This window comes from Hydra vulgaris, chromosome 02 (genome assembly GCF_038396675.1).
Source record: "Hydra vulgaris chromosome 02, alternate assembly HydraT2T_AEP".
In the NCBI taxonomy this organism is placed as follows: domain Eukaryota; kingdom Metazoa; phylum Cnidaria; class Hydrozoa; order Anthoathecata; family Hydridae; genus Hydra; species Hydra vulgaris.
Genome location: NC_088921.1, coordinates 5,965,001 through 5,971,401, shown reverse-complemented (window position 1 = coordinate 5,971,401; position 6,401 = coordinate 5,965,001). Strand labels below are relative to the sequence as shown.

General features: G+C 27.9%; 1 long non-coding RNA gene across 1 annotated transcript; it reads right to left on the bottom strand.

Moving 5' to 3' along the window:
* Nucleotides 1-771: 771 nt before the first annotated feature.
* On the bottom strand, nt 772-1,681 carry LOC136076351 (uncharacterized). Its single transcript, XR_010636188.1, has 3 exons — nt 1,302-1,681; nt 1,016-1,085; nt 772-861 (listed from the first exon to the last, which is right to left on the bottom strand). It is a non-coding gene; the product is annotated as an uncharacterized LOC136076351 (long non-coding RNA).
* Nucleotides 1,682-6,401: the final 4,720 nt, after the last annotated feature.

Below are 6,401 nucleotides of genomic sequence, written 5' to 3'. Positions count from 1 at the left end.
CATATTGCTCAAATATTTATTTGTTTTGTAAAAAACAGGCTGTAAATAAAGGATTTAGCAAAAAATTTATTGATAGAGCAATTCAAAGCTAACTCAAAAGAATAATGAAAGAAAGTAGGCACTGCGTTAAGTAAGAAAGTTTTTTATTGAATTTAACACAAAGTTTACATTTTCAAACAATTTATTTAGGGTTTGCAGCATTGTTCATTTTTAAAATTTTTCGATTGAGTCGTGTTCCTGATTGCCTTAAAAAATCCGAAATGCCTGAATAACATTCGCAAATTTTTGCATCATGATGCTGTCGTGTAATCGCATCTAAATCGAAAATTCAAATCAAATTTGAAAAAAATCAAACTGCAGAAAATATAGGAAATAGTTACATAAATGACTGACTGGGATAAACAAAATATATTTCCTGTAAAAAAAAAAATCTAAAAAAATACATAAAACCATTCTTACCCACTATCATATGATACAGGGTGTATGTTTTAAAATTTATCTTCAATGAACCACCAGAGACATTAAAACAGGCCCCAGCCTCTTCGCTCATCAACAACTTTCCAAAAGCAAAAGCCGATTTATATGGAGTATTACCTCCACAACGACTAAGTGAGCTCATCTATTATTAAAAAAATAAAAATTACTTAAGGATCAGAATACATATTATGTTCATTCTATATGAATGAAATTATCTTGATTTCAATACATCGATTTTTTGATTCTTGAATCACTTTTCTGATTTGATTGAAAATTTTGAAAATTTGTGGGGGCCATATGTAATCCTTGACATTAAAATAAAAAGCAACAGTAGTACCTTTTTATCTATTTTTGCCATCCAACTCAACGCAACTTTTTGAAAATCTTAAAAAAAAGAATGTATTAAAATAAATAATATTATTATTATTTATGTAAAATATTTTGTAAAAAATTAACCATGAAAAATTACCTAAATGGAAAAAATAAATAAAACTTTGATACACACATTGAAATATACATTCTTAAAAATTTTATTTACCCTGGCAAGACAAATATCTTTCTCTGTTCTCCTCTTTATCCAAAACACAATTTTTAGAGCCATTTTCTACCTAGGTATAGATAAATTATACATACAAAAATTAAACAAAATTTTCAAACATTCTTTAGTGATTTTTATTTAAACTTGTCAATAAACATATATTTATAAAATATTTGTCAACAAAATTATATTCTATAACATATAGTTCTGATTTCTATTAATTTTTTTACTGCACACGCACACAGATTTTAATTAGAACAAACGCAATATTAGGACTTTTTTCAACCAATATATTTGAAGACAACATCATTTTCCCTTGAGATAGATTAGTTTCTTTCGAGAAGTCAATGTTATTTTCAGCAACTGAAAAGCTTGCTATTTCACTGTGTAAATGGGGAGTTGATATCGATTTAAAAACATCTATAATTCAGTAAAAAAAAAAAGCATGTTTATTTTAACAAACCATTATTTTTCTTTTACAAAAATAGTTAACCTGCTATATTTGGAATCATTTTAGATGTTCTTTGGCTATTTGAACTATCAAAATAACGTCTTCCGTATAGTCCTTCATCACCAACCACAATATCTTCATCACTTTCACAGAATGTCATTGCCGTCTTTCTCCTTTAATATAAACTTTACTTTTTAAACAAAAAAAGTGCATGATTTGTGTAATTCTTTATTGTAAAATTTTTTATTTATTAAAAACTAATTTTAGTAAAATTTACTTTCGCTTGGTCCCTCTTTTCTCTGCGATGTCATTTTCAAAATTTGAAACATCTGCTGCTTTTTCTAAGCGTGACTGAGCTTCTTCATAAAAATCTAAACACAAATCTATGTACGTAAAATCATTTATCAATATCTAATGAAAATGTAATTGAAATGTTTGCGGCAAAAGCAGGCTCTATGAGAACGGGGTGCAGTTGGTGCACTGCATAAAAATTAATGAATTTTAATGAAAAACCCATGAAAATTAATGAATTTTTTAGTTTTTAAAAAACACTAAGAGTTTAAAAAAACAACTAAAAGTTTAAAAAAAAAACTAAAAACATTGTTAAAAAAACTAAAAACATTGTTAAAAAAACTTTTTTTTTATAAAGACTCCAAAATAAAAATGTTTTTGTCAATGATTAAAAAAACTTTTTTTAATAGTTGGAAATCTTTTTTAAACATTCTAAAGACATTCAGAACATATTATTTAAACATATGCCCATTGGAATATTGGATTTAAAATAAGTGATATTAAATGAGAGAATAGTCATATTGTAAAGGGGGGTCCAAGATAAATTTGCATCAGCACATGTTTATCCTCTCCAGTGCACTGGTCAAAACATACAGTTCAGTATCTAATTCAATTATTTTACATTTTTTTATAGGAATATGCAAACCTGTAGTGTATAAAATCCTAGCTGGGTATATCTTCCAATCAGAGGTTGGTGCCTGCAAGGTTGTGACAGCTTTACGAATTGCAGCGGATTTTTAAATGGCGGCCAGAAGCATTTCATATCATTTTTCATCCAACTTTTAGCAATCACTTCCACTTCTTTAATTTTTCCATTTAAAAATTGACATTTCAATATTCTGGTGCAATTTAATTCTAAACAATCTTATATAAGTTACAAAATAAAATTAAAAATACATTAGAGATTAAAAACAAGGAACTTTGTAAAACGCTTTTTAGATTTATTAATGTAAAACAACAGCGTAAATATTTTATTATTTCTATATACATACCAAGTATTTGTTTCACAGAGAAAATTTATAAATTAAAATGCATTCAACTCACTTTAAAATTATTCAATAAACTATATATTTGACAAATTTATAACAAATTTTACAAAATGACACATGCACAGACATACTTTAAAAAATGATGGATGGCAAGTATAATCAAAATTTGTGTTTTTAATTCAAGAAATCAGTGATCATAACCAATATCACTATGTCTAAGCATAAAAAAAGCATAACCACCTTTTTGAACAGGTTTTTGAACTTTTTGATCATCAAACCTTTTTTCAAAAGTTCTTTTTTTTCCAGAAAAATTGTTTTTAGGTTGGCTAATGAATTTACATAACAAACGTCTAAATAAGATGTTTCAGAACAATCAGAAAAAAACTTTTAAACGGAATGAGGATTTAGAGCCTTGCATTTTAAAAGATCTACCAAAACCTCTTCTACTAAAATAAACCCTTTGTCTTGAATGAAATAAACTCTCATAGATTTGATGTGATCTTTTTATTTACCACTTAGACAGAAATTCCTTTACCATTCCTTTCTCTAAGAAAAATATCCAACTTTTTTCTCTCATCTAGTTGATTCACTATTTGGGCAACAGTCTGATGTGATTTTCGCACCATTTTTTTAATTTGACCCAAAAATTTTCAAAAGGAAAAGCTGATAGATGATTAAGACTCTCCCTAAAGTTAACACAATCATCAGCTAAATGAATCATGCTATGAACATTGTATGTTACAAAAATCTCCCCATACAAAATTTGCACTTCTTTAACAAACCATATAAGCAACTGTTTAGCATATGGCAAAACTAACAATTCATTTTTCACCATTTTATCAGAAAGCAGTATGTGCATAGCAATTGAAAGAGAAATAAATAAGTCATAGCTAGTTTTATTTATTTTTCCTTTTTAAAACAACAGGTCCAGCATAAAGCAGAAAGAATTGAAACTCTGTTGCTTTTCCACTTCTCAAGTTCATTTAAAGAGTGTGGTCTACGTTAGAAATTCGATGGTGTATAACTTCGTAAATTTATGAGTTCATTTGAAATACTGTCTTTAACAGATTGACTCATTCTAATACGTTGGGGACCTTTACAACAGTTTATTAGAAGTTTTTTAACTACCCCAAGACCTATAAGGTGCATATAGTCCAATGGGAATCCAGTTACCATTGGGAAATTTAATTGAACAAGCGGAGAAAGACTCTCAAGTTGATGATCTTTATACAAATTATTTTTAAAAGCCATGTCAGTACAAAGTAAAGCAGTTGTTTCCAATAATCTTACACCATCTTTTTGTGTGCAAACTGCCATACATCTTTCACAGCTATGGTAGCCACTATGCCCTATAATGCATTTAACAAATGCTCTTGCAGGCGCATCAAAAACAAAAGCTTTATTAGTCACCTGCAGCTGTTTATACCCATTTTTTTCATTTCAAGAATAAAATCTTTAAAGTACTCATTCAAATTGTTTGGTTTTCCCTGACCTTACCAAATTGCAACAGCATATGGTCTTTTTCTGTTAATTGTAATTAGTATAGGCCAAATGGAAATCTTTTTACTATTGTACATAGATGCACCATCAATACTTACAATTAGATTAAGCTTTTCCTTATTTCCAACTGTTGATATACAATAATCGATTGCACTTTCAACTCCAAGATATATATAATCGCCTCCACTGACATATAAAACATTAACTTTTTGAAGAGATTTTTGTAATGTCTGCCTGCATTTTGGTATAGATGGAGTAAATTTATTTAAGTGAAATAAAAGTGCATTTAAAGCATCATCTTTTATACAGTATTTTAATGTCCACTCATGTAAAAAATCTTTTGTTGAAGTTAGAGTATCAATACTACTGTATAAACTATTTTCAACAGTAATGTCATCAACATCACCATAATTAGATTCAACTTTACTTAAACTAAATTTATTTTTAGGCAAAGTGATTGAAAACCTCAATATATTGATGTGCACATCTTTAGAAACTTTAAAAATCTTTTGAATGTCTGAATCTAGATGAACATAATTCCCTCTACCAACAATATTGCACTCTTCAAGAAGATATTTTATTCTTTTTTCAGTATCTCGTTTTTCTTTCATAAATTCTCTCATGTACAGGCTTCTGTCACATTTAGACATTATTATCTTTATTTTATTACATCACAAAAGAAAAAAAAGAAAAGAATTATTATTCTTATACAGAAAAAATCAATTTAAATTGTATTTTGTACTATATGATTTAAGTTTGCAGTCAGAATTTATCAGGCAAATACTTGCAATCATAAACATTACTAATTTGCTATCATAATAGTAATGTTAAAGAACTACCCTAATTTCATTAGGATAATCTTTATTCAAGAACTGAAAATATAATTACTAAATAAAGTATATGTTTTTCAATAAAGTTCATATTCATTTCATACCGTAATATAATTAAAATTTGAACAAACGTTTTATTACCACCAAAAATAACAAAAAAATCTCAGCAGAACATGCTGTTTGCTCTACAAATTACTGTTAGTAAACGGCTCAATAAATTTGTTTTTTGTCAACAGAAAATCAACGAACGCTCAGTGTTTGTAAATAAACGTTGATTTGCTGTTGATAATATTGCCGTTGCTACAACGTCCATTTATAGCTGATCGCTGTTGATTGCTAATGTCAACGCAAAATCAACGTTGATCAACATCAAATCAACGCTTCACTTTTTAGAGGGTTATAGATTTTATATCTTTCTTAACTAGGTTTACTTTTAATTTTTTAGTACTTTTTTGTTTCTAAACTTCTTATACTTGACGTTTTGTAAAGATTTTTTATTATTTTACGGACTTGTAAAATACGATTGTAATGGGGGTCGGTGATAAGGCTAATTGATGCCTTCTTCTTGCTCCAGCCATTTCCTTTCGTTATATTTGTCCGTTGTATGTATTCTTAACGGCGAAATAAATGAAACTACTACTACTACTACTACTACTACTAGTACTCACAATGATTGTTGAATTTAATTTAGTGCATCATGGGACCTCACAAGAAAATATATCTATTTTATTGTAAAGCTAAAGCTTATTTAGCTTGTAATTTTCCGATACCAGCTCATTTAAATATTGATTGTAGAAATGAACCTGTACTGCATATATTTGCTTTTTCTGAGTCCCAGAAAAAGGTTATGAGAAAGAGATTAACTATTTTGGCAAATGAAATGACAATTAAGAAAAGAAAGCATAAAGAGGATATTAATGATTTAAGATATAAGGCAAAGGCTAGACCATACAGATTTCAGTATCTAAATCAAGTTATTACTCGTAAGGAAAAGATAATTTCTCAACTTAGAAAAAAATTAAAGGAAAAGTTTTTAAATTTACAGTTGAAAAAACTTCAAATTTTTTGTTTGAAACAACAGTTGACATTCACGTAAACCAAGTTTTCTTATCAAAAGGCAATGTTAAGCCAACAACTTACTGAAAAAAGTTCTGCAATCCTTGTTCTTTGCATACTAAAGAATCGACTCTTAGGATGTCACAGTTTTATTTGCTTCAAAAATTTGGCTTTCTTCAAAGTCACAATTTTGTTAAAAACATTACGATTTTAGACTAGACCATTGTAAACTAAAATTTTTCTTTTTTTCTTTTAAATCTCAAATATAT